The sequence below is a fragment of the Euprymna scolopes genome, chromosome 2 (genome assembly GCF_053919585.1).
Source record: "Euprymna scolopes isolate OS-2025 chromosome 2, ASM5391958v1, whole genome shotgun sequence".
In the NCBI taxonomy this organism is placed as follows: Eukaryota; Metazoa; Mollusca; class Cephalopoda; order Sepiida; family Sepiolidae; genus Euprymna; species Euprymna scolopes.
Window position 1 is genome coordinate 30959332 of NC_136483.1, and position 7500 is coordinate 30966831.

The following is a 7500-nucleotide window of genomic DNA, read 5'->3' on the forward strand; positions in this document are numbered from 1 at the left end:
TCCCGGGTTCAAATCCCGGACGAGCCCGATGTCTTACATATTTCATTATGATCGTAGCAAACCCCATACTTTTTGATGATATTTATAAAGAAACTTTGTTAATTGACTTGTTTTACATGAATTAAATGGACTTACTTCACTGTATATTAACAATCTGTGCTATGAAGTAAGTATTGTGTCTGGCTCGTTGGTCTAGGGGTATGATTCTCGCTTTGGGTGCGAGAGGTCCCGGGTTCAAATCCCGGACGAGCCCGATGTCTTACATTTTTCATTATGATCGTAGCAAACCCCATACTTTTTGATGATATTTATAAAGAAACTTTGTTAATTGACTTGTTTTACATGAATTAAATGGACTTACTTCACTGTATATAAACAATCTGTGCTATGAAGTAAGTATTGTGTCTGGCTCGTTGGTCTAGGGGTATGATTCTCGCTTTGGGTGCGAGAGGTCCCGGGTTCAAATCCCGGACGAGCCCGATGTCTTACATTTTTCATTATGATCGTAGCAAACCCCATACTTTTTGATGATATTTATAAAGAAACTTTGTTAATTGACTTGTTTTACATGAATAAAATGGACTTACTTCACTGTATATTAACAATCTGTGCTATGAAGTAAGTATTGTGTCTGGCTCGTTGGTCTAGGGGTATGATTCTCGCTTTGGGTGCGAGAGGTCCCGGGTTCAAATCCCGGACGAGCCCGATGTCTTACATTTTTCATTATGATCGTAGCAACCCCATACTTTTTGATGATATTTATAAAGAGACATTGTTAATTGACTTGTTTTACATGAATTAAATGGACTTACTTCACTGTATATTAACAATCTGTGCTAGGAAGTAAGTATTGTGTCTGGCTCGTTGGTCTAGGGGTATGATTCTCGCTTTGGGTGCGAGAGGTCCCGGGTTCAAATCCCGGACGAGCCCGATGTCTCACATTTTTCATTATGATCGTAGCAAACCCCATACTTTTTGATGATATTTTTAAAGAGACTTTGTTAATTGACTTGTTTTACATGAATTAAATGGACTTACTTCACTGTATATTAACAATCTGTGCTATGAAGTAAGTATTGTGTCTGGCTCGTTGGTCTAGGGGTATGATTCTCGCTTTGTGTGCGAGAGGTCCCGGGTTTAAATCCCGGACGAGCCCGACGTCTTACATTTTTCATTATGATCGCAGCAAACCCCATACATTTTGATGATATTTATAAAGAAACTGTGTTAATTGACTTGTTTTACATGAATTAAATGGACTTACTTAACTGTATATTAACACTCTGATCTATGAAGTAAGTATTGTGTCTGGCTCGTTGGTCTAGGGGTATGATTCTCGCTTTGGGTGCGAGAGGTCCCGGGTTCAAATCCCGGACGAGCCCGATGTCTTACATTTTTCATTATGATCGTAGGAAACCCCATATTTTTTGATGATATTTATAAAGAAACTTTGTTAATTGACTTGTTTTACATGAATCAAATGGACTTACTTCACTGTATATTAACAATCTGTGCTATGAAATAAGTTTCGTGTTTGGCTCGTTGGTCTAGGGGTATGATTCTCGCTTTGGGTGCGAGAGGTCCCGGGTTCAAATCCCGGACGAGCCCGATGTCTTACATTTTTCATTATGATCGTAGCAAACCCCATACTTTTTGATGATATTTATAAAGAAACTTTGTTAATTGACTTGTTTTACATGAATAAAATGGACTTACTTCACTGTATATTAACAATCTGTGCTATGAAGTAAGTATTGTGTCTGGCTCGTTGGTCTAGGGGTATGATTCTCGCTTTGGGTGCGAGAGGTCCCGGGTTCAAATCCCGGACGAGCCCGATGTCTTACATTTTTCATTATGATCGTAGCAAACCCCATACTTTTTGATGATATTTATAAAGAAACTTTGTTAATTGACTTGTTTTACATGAATTAAATGGACTTACTTAACTGTATATAAACAATCTGTGCTATGAAGTAAGTATTGTGTCTGGCTCGTTGGTCTAGGGGTATGATTCTCGCTTTGGGTGCGAGAGGTCCCGGGTTCAAATCCCGGACGAGCCCGATGTCTTACATTTTTCATTATGATCGTAGCAAACCCCATACTTTTTGATGATATTTATAAAGAAACTTTGTTAATTGACTTGTTTTACATGAATTAAATGGACTTACTTCACTGTATATTAACAATCTGTGCTATGAAGTAACTATTGTGTCTGGCTCGTTGGTCTAGGGGTATGATTCTCGCTTTTGGTGCGAGAGGTCCCGGGTTCAAATCCCGGACGAGCCCGATGTCTTACATTTTTCATTATGATCGTAGCAACCCCATACTTTTTGATGATATTTATAAAGAGACATTGTTAATTGACTTGTTTTACATGAATTAAATGGACTTACTTCACTGTATATTAACAATCTGTGCTAGGAAGTAAGTATTGTGTCTGGCTCGTTGGTCTAGGGGTATGATTCTCGCTTTGGGTGCGAGAGGTCCCGGGTTCAAATCCCGGACGAGCCCGATGTCTTACATTTTTCATTATGATCGTAGCAAACCCCATACTTTTTGATGATATTTATAAAGAAACTTTGTTAATTGACTTGTTTTACATGAATTAAATGGACTTACTTCACTGTATATTACCAATCTGTGCTATGAAGTAAGTATCGTGTCTGGCTCGTTGGTCTAGGGGTATGATTCTCGCTTTGGGTTCGAGAGGTACCGGGTTCAAATCCCGGACGAGCCCGATGTCTTACATTTTTCATTATGATCGTAGCAAACCCCATACTTTTTGATGATATTTATAAGGAGACATTGTTAATTGACTTGGTTTACATGAATTAAATGGACTTACTTCACTGTATATTAACAATCTGTGCTATGAAGTAAGTATTGTGTCTGGCTCGTTGGTCTAGGGCTATGATCCTCGCTTTGGGTGCGAGAGGTCCCGGGTTCAAATCCCGGACGAGCCCGATGTCTCACATTTTTCATTATGATCGTAGCAAACCCCATACTTTTTGATGATATTTTTAAAGAGACTTTGTTAATTGACTTGTTTTACATGAATTAAATGGACTTATTACCTGTATATTAACAATCTTTGCTATGAAGTAAGTATTGTGTCTGGCTCGTTGGTCTAGGGGTATGATTCTCGCTTTGGGTGCGAGAGGTCCCGGGTTTAAATCCCGGACGAGCCCGACGTCTTACATTTTTCATTATGATCGCAGCAAACCCCATACATTTTGATGATATTTATAAAGAAACTTTGTTAATTGACTTGTTTTACATGAATTAAATGGACTTACTTAACTGTATATTAACACTCTGATCTATGAAGTAACTATTGTGTCTGGCTCGTTGGTCTAGGGGTATGATTCTCGACTTGGGTGCGAGAGGTCCAGGGTTCAAATCCCGGACGAGCCCGATGTCTTACATTTTTCATTATGATCGTAGCAACCCCATACTTTTTGATGATATTTATAAAGAAACTTTGTTAATTGACTTGTTTTACATGAATTAAATGGACTTACTTCACTGTATATTAACAATCTGTGCTATGAAGTAAGTATTGTGTCTGGCTCGTTGGTCTAGGGGTATGATTCTCGCTTTGGGTGCGAGAGGTCCCGGGTTCAAATCCCGGACGAGCCCGATGTCTTACATTTTTCATTATGATCGTAGCAAACCCCATACTTTTTGATGATATTTATAAAGAAACTTTGTTAATTGACTTGTTTTACATGAATTAAATGGACTTACTCCACTGTATATACACAATCTGTGCTATGAAGTAAGTATTGTGTCTGGCTTGTTGGTCTAGGGGTATGATTCTCGCTTTGGGTGCGAGAGGTCCCGGGTTCAAATCCCGGACGAGCCCGATGTCTTACATTTTTCATTATGATCGTAGCAAACCCCATACTTTTTGATGATATTTATAAAGAAACTTTGTTAATTGACTTGTTTTACATGAATAAAATGGACTTACTTCACTGTATATTAACAATCTGTGCTATGAAGTAAGTATTGTGTCTGGCTCGTTGGTCTAGGGGTATGATTCTCGCTTTGGGTGCGAGAGGTCCCGGGTTCAAATCCCGGACGAGCCCGATGTCTTACATTTTTCATTATGAACGTAGCAACCGCATACTTTTTGATGATATTTATAAAGAGACATTGTTAATTGACTTGTTTTACATGAATTAAATGGACTTACTTCACTGTATATTAACAATCTGTGCTAGGAAGTAAGTATTGTGTCTGGCTCGTTGGTCTAGGGGTATGATTCTCGCTTTGGGTGCGAGAGGTACCGGGTTCAAATCCCGGACGAGCCCGATGTCTTACATTTTTCATTATGATCGTAGCAAACCCCATACTTTTTGATGATATTTATAAGGAGACATTGTTAATTGACTTGGTTTACATGAATTAAATGGACTTACTTCACTGTATATTAACAATCTGTGCTATGAAGTAAGTATTGTGTCTGGCTCGTTGGTCTAGGGCTATGATCCTCGCTTTGGGTGCGAGAGGTCCCGGGTTCAAATCCCGGACGAGCCCGATGTCTCACATTTTTCATTATGATCGTAGCAAACCCCATACTTTTTGATGATATTTTTAAAGAGACTTTGTTAATTGACTTGTTTTACATGAATTAAATGGACTTACTTCACTGTATATTAACCATCTGTGCTATGAAGTAAGTATTGTGTCTGGCTCGTTGGTCTAGGGGTATGATTCTCGCTTTGGGTGCGAGAGGTCCCGGGTTTAAATCCCGGACGAGCCCGACGTCTTACATTTTTCATTATGATCGCAGCAAACCCCATACATTTTGATGATATTTATAAAGAAACTGTGTTAATTGACTTGTTTTACATGAATTAAATGGACTTACTTAACTGTATATTAACACTCTGATCTATGAAGTAAGTATTGTGTCTGGCTCGTTGGTCTAGGGGTATGATTCTCGACTTGAGTGCGAGAGGTCCCGGGTTCAAATCCCGGACGAGCCCGATGTCTTACATATTTCATTATGATCGTAGCAAACCCCATACTTTTTGATGATATTTATAAAGAAACTTTGTTAATTGACTTGTTTTAGATGAATTAAATGGACTTACTTAACTGTATATTAACAATCTGTGCTATGAAGTAAGTATTGTGTCTGGCTCGTTGGTCTAGGGGTATGATTCTCGCTTTGGGTGCGAGAGGTCCGGGGTTCAAATCCCGGACGAGCCCGATGTCTTACATTTTTCATTATGATCGTAGCAAACCCCATACTTTTTGATGATATTTATAAAGAAACTTTGTTAATTGACTTGTTTTACATGAATTAAATGGACTTACTTCACTGTATATTAACAATCTGTGCTAGGAAGTAAGTATTGTGTCTGGCTCGTTGGTCTAGGGGTATGATTCTCGCTTTGGGTGCGAGAGGTCCCGGGTTTAAATCCCGGACGAGCCCGACGTCTTACATTTTTCATTATGATCGCAGCAAACCCCATACATTTTGATGATATTTATAAAGAAACTTTGTTAATTGACTTGTTTTACATGAATTAAATGGACTTACTTAACTGTATATTTACACTCTGATCTAAGAAGTAACTATTGTGTCTGGCTCGTTGGTCCAGGGGTATGATTCTCGACTTGGGTGCGAGAGGTCCCGGGTTCAAATCCCGGACGAGCCCGATGTCTTACATATTTCATTATGATCGTAGCAAACCCCATACTTTTTGATGATATTTATAAAGAAACTTTGTTAATTGACTTGTTTTACATGAATTAAATGGACTTACTTAACTGTATATTAACAATCTGTGCTATGAAGTAAGTATTGTGTCTGGCTCGTTGGTCTAGGGGTATGATTCTCGCTTTGGGTGCGAGAGGTCCGGGGTTCAAATCCCGGACGAGCCCGATGTCTTACATTTTTCATTATGATCGTAGCAAACCCCATACTTTTTGATGATATTTATAAAGAAACTTTGTTAATTGACTTGTTTTACATGAATTAAATGGACTTACTTCACTGTATATGAACAATCTGTGCTATGAAGTAAGTATTGTGTCTGGCTCGTTGGTCAAGGGGTATGATTCTCGCTTTGGGTGCGAGAGGTCCCGGGTTCAAATCCCGGACGAGCCCGACATCTTACATTTTTCACTATGATCGCAGCTAACCCCATACATTTTGATGATATTTATAAAGAAACTTTGTTAATTGACTTGTTTTACATGAATTAAATGGACTTACTTAACTGTATATTAACACTCTGATCTATGAAGTAACTATTGTGTCTGGCTCGTTGGTCTAGGGGTATGATTCTCGATTTTGGTGCGAGAGGTCCCGGGTTCAAATCCCGGACGAGCCCGATGTCTTACATATTTCATTATGATCGTAGCAAACCCCATACTTTTTGATGATATTTATAAAGAAACTTTGTTAATTGACTTGTTTTACATGAATTAAATGGACTTACTTAACTGTATATTAACAATCTGTGCTATGAAGTAAGTATTGTGTCTGGCTCGTTGGTCTAGGGATATGATCCTTGCTTTGGGTGCGAGAGGTCCCGGGTTCAAATCCCGGACGAGCCCGATGTCTTACATATTTCATTATGATCATAGCAAACCCCATACTTTTTGATGATATTTATAAAGAAACTTTGTTAATTGACTTGTTTTACATGAATTAAATGGACTTACTTCACTATATATTACCAATCTGTGCTATGAAGTAAGTATTGTGTCTGGCTCGTTGGTCTAGGGGTATGATTCTCGCTTTGGGTGCGAGAGGTACCGGGTTCAAATCCTGGACGAGCCCGATGTCTTACATTTTTCATTATGATCGTAGCAAACCCCATACTTTTTGATGATATTTATAAGGAGACATTGTTAATTGACTTGGTTTACATGAATTAAATGGACTTACTTCACTGTATATTAACAATCTGTGCTATGAAGTAAGTATTGTGTCAAGCTCGTTGGTCTAGGGATATGATCCTCGCTTTGGGTGCGAGAGGTCCCGGGTTCAAATCCCGGACGAGCCCGATGTCTTACATTTTTCATTATGATCGTAGCAAACCCCATACATTTTGATGATATTTATAAAGAAACTTTGTTAATTGACTTGTTTTACATGAGTTAAATGGACCTACTTTACTGTATATTAACACTCTGTGCTATGAAGTCACTATTGTGTCTGGCTCGTTGGTCTAGGGGTATGATTCTCGCTTTGGGTGCGAGAGGTCCCGGGTTCAAATCCCGGACGAGCCCGATGTCTTACATATTTCATTATGATCGTAGCAAACCCCATACTTTTTGATGATATTTATAAAGAAACTTTGTTAATTGACTTGTTTTACATGAATTAAATGGACTTACTTCACTGTATATTAACAATCTGTGCTATGAAGTAAGTATTGTGTCTGGCTCGTTGGTGTAGGGGTATGATTCTCGCTTTGGGTGCGAGAGGTCCCGGGTTCAAATCCCGGACGAGCCCGATGTCTTACATTTTTCATT

The 7500-nt window shown here is 38.8% G+C and overlaps 31 non-coding genes across 31 annotated transcripts in view; all 31 read left to right on the forward strand.

Annotated features, from left to right (window-relative positions):
- Positions 1-27, forward strand: part of Trnap-ugg (transfer RNA proline (anticodon UGG)) — a 72-nt gene extending 45 nt beyond the window's left edge. The window contains exon 1 of the tRNA in view: positions 1-27. This exon is cut by the window's left edge and continues 45 nt beyond it. This is a non-coding gene — a tRNA (tRNA-Pro).
- Positions 28-181: 154 nt separating this feature from the next.
- On the forward strand, positions 182-253 carry Trnap-ugg (transfer RNA proline (anticodon UGG)). The gene has a single exon. It is a non-coding gene; the product is annotated as a tRNA-Pro (tRNA).
- Positions 254-407: 154 nt separating this feature from the next.
- Positions 408-479, forward strand: Trnap-ugg (transfer RNA proline (anticodon UGG)). The gene has a single exon. It is a non-coding gene; the product is annotated as a tRNA-Pro (tRNA).
- A 154-nt stretch (positions 480-633) lies between these two features.
- Trnap-ugg (transfer RNA proline (anticodon UGG)) lies at positions 634-705 on the forward strand. Its single transcript has one exon. It is a non-coding gene; the product is annotated as a tRNA-Pro (tRNA).
- A 153-nt stretch (positions 706-858) lies between these two features.
- Positions 859-930, forward strand: Trnap-ugg (transfer RNA proline (anticodon UGG)). Its single transcript has one exon. It is a non-coding gene; the product is annotated as a tRNA-Pro (tRNA).
- Positions 931-1310: 380 nt separating this feature from the next.
- Trnap-ugg (transfer RNA proline (anticodon UGG)) lies at positions 1311-1382 on the forward strand. Its single transcript has one exon. It is a non-coding gene; the product is annotated as a tRNA-Pro (tRNA).
- A 154-nt stretch (positions 1383-1536) lies between these two features.
- Trnap-ugg (transfer RNA proline (anticodon UGG)) lies at positions 1537-1608 on the forward strand. The gene has a single exon. It is a non-coding gene; the product is annotated as a tRNA-Pro (tRNA).
- A 154-nt stretch (positions 1609-1762) lies between these two features.
- Trnap-ugg (transfer RNA proline (anticodon UGG)) lies at positions 1763-1834 on the forward strand. The gene has a single exon. It is a non-coding gene; the product is annotated as a tRNA-Pro (tRNA).
- A 154-nt stretch (positions 1835-1988) lies between these two features.
- Positions 1989-2060, forward strand: Trnap-ugg (transfer RNA proline (anticodon UGG)). The gene has a single exon. It is a non-coding gene; the product is annotated as a tRNA-Pro (tRNA).
- Positions 2061-2214: 154 nt separating this feature from the next.
- Positions 2215-2286, forward strand: Trnaq-uug (transfer RNA glutamine (anticodon UUG)). Its single transcript has one exon. It is a non-coding gene; the product is annotated as a tRNA-Gln (tRNA).
- A 153-nt stretch (positions 2287-2439) lies between these two features.
- On the forward strand, positions 2440-2511 carry Trnap-ugg (transfer RNA proline (anticodon UGG)). Its single transcript has one exon. It is a non-coding gene; the product is annotated as a tRNA-Pro (tRNA).
- Positions 2512-2665: 154 nt separating this feature from the next.
- Trnap-ugg (transfer RNA proline (anticodon UGG)) lies at positions 2666-2737 on the forward strand. The gene has a single exon. It is a non-coding gene; the product is annotated as a tRNA-Pro (tRNA).
- A 154-nt stretch (positions 2738-2891) lies between these two features.
- Trnap-ugg (transfer RNA proline (anticodon UGG)) lies at positions 2892-2963 on the forward strand. Its single transcript has one exon. It is a non-coding gene; the product is annotated as a tRNA-Pro (tRNA).
- A 153-nt stretch (positions 2964-3116) lies between these two features.
- Positions 3117-3188, forward strand: Trnap-ugg (transfer RNA proline (anticodon UGG)). The gene has a single exon. It is a non-coding gene; the product is annotated as a tRNA-Pro (tRNA).
- A 154-nt stretch (positions 3189-3342) lies between these two features.
- Trnap-ugg (transfer RNA proline (anticodon UGG)) lies at positions 3343-3414 on the forward strand. Its single transcript has one exon. It is a non-coding gene; the product is annotated as a tRNA-Pro (tRNA).
- A 153-nt stretch (positions 3415-3567) lies between these two features.
- Trnap-ugg (transfer RNA proline (anticodon UGG)) lies at positions 3568-3639 on the forward strand. Its single transcript has one exon. It is a non-coding gene; the product is annotated as a tRNA-Pro (tRNA).
- Positions 3640-3793: 154 nt separating this feature from the next.
- Trnap-ugg (transfer RNA proline (anticodon UGG)) lies at positions 3794-3865 on the forward strand. Its single transcript has one exon. It is a non-coding gene; the product is annotated as a tRNA-Pro (tRNA).
- A 154-nt stretch (positions 3866-4019) lies between these two features.
- Trnap-ugg (transfer RNA proline (anticodon UGG)) lies at positions 4020-4091 on the forward strand. Its single transcript has one exon. It is a non-coding gene; the product is annotated as a tRNA-Pro (tRNA).
- A 153-nt stretch (positions 4092-4244) lies between these two features.
- Trnap-ugg (transfer RNA proline (anticodon UGG)) lies at positions 4245-4316 on the forward strand. Its single transcript has one exon. It is a non-coding gene; the product is annotated as a tRNA-Pro (tRNA).
- A 154-nt stretch (positions 4317-4470) lies between these two features.
- On the forward strand, positions 4471-4542 carry Trnap-ugg (transfer RNA proline (anticodon UGG)). Its single transcript has one exon. It is a non-coding gene; the product is annotated as a tRNA-Pro (tRNA).
- A 154-nt stretch (positions 4543-4696) lies between these two features.
- Trnap-ugg (transfer RNA proline (anticodon UGG)) lies at positions 4697-4768 on the forward strand. Its single transcript has one exon. It is a non-coding gene; the product is annotated as a tRNA-Pro (tRNA).
- A 154-nt stretch (positions 4769-4922) lies between these two features.
- Positions 4923-4994, forward strand: Trnas-uga (transfer RNA serine (anticodon UGA)). The gene has a single exon. It is a non-coding gene; the product is annotated as a tRNA-Ser (tRNA).
- A 154-nt stretch (positions 4995-5148) lies between these two features.
- On the forward strand, positions 5149-5220 carry Trnap-ugg (transfer RNA proline (anticodon UGG)). The gene has a single exon. It is a non-coding gene; the product is annotated as a tRNA-Pro (tRNA).
- Positions 5221-5374: 154 nt separating this feature from the next.
- Trnap-ugg (transfer RNA proline (anticodon UGG)) lies at positions 5375-5446 on the forward strand. Its single transcript has one exon. It is a non-coding gene; the product is annotated as a tRNA-Pro (tRNA).
- A 154-nt stretch (positions 5447-5600) lies between these two features.
- On the forward strand, positions 5601-5672 carry Trnap-ugg (transfer RNA proline (anticodon UGG)). Its single transcript has one exon. It is a non-coding gene; the product is annotated as a tRNA-Pro (tRNA).
- Positions 5673-5826: 154 nt separating this feature from the next.
- Trnap-ugg (transfer RNA proline (anticodon UGG)) lies at positions 5827-5898 on the forward strand. Its single transcript has one exon. It is a non-coding gene; the product is annotated as a tRNA-Pro (tRNA).
- A 154-nt stretch (positions 5899-6052) lies between these two features.
- Positions 6053-6124, forward strand: Trnap-ugg (transfer RNA proline (anticodon UGG)). The gene has a single exon. It is a non-coding gene; the product is annotated as a tRNA-Pro (tRNA).
- Positions 6125-6278: 154 nt separating this feature from the next.
- On the forward strand, positions 6279-6350 carry Trnaq-uug (transfer RNA glutamine (anticodon UUG)). The gene has a single exon. It is a non-coding gene; the product is annotated as a tRNA-Gln (tRNA).
- A 380-nt stretch (positions 6351-6730) lies between these two features.
- On the forward strand, positions 6731-6802 carry Trnap-ugg (transfer RNA proline (anticodon UGG)). The gene has a single exon. It is a non-coding gene; the product is annotated as a tRNA-Pro (tRNA).
- Positions 6803-7182: 380 nt separating this feature from the next.
- Positions 7183-7254, forward strand: Trnap-ugg (transfer RNA proline (anticodon UGG)). Its single transcript has one exon. It is a non-coding gene; the product is annotated as a tRNA-Pro (tRNA).
- A 154-nt stretch (positions 7255-7408) lies between these two features.
- Trnap-ugg (transfer RNA proline (anticodon UGG)) lies at positions 7409-7480 on the forward strand. The gene has a single exon. It is a non-coding gene; the product is annotated as a tRNA-Pro (tRNA).
- Positions 7481-7500: the final 20 nt, after the last annotated feature.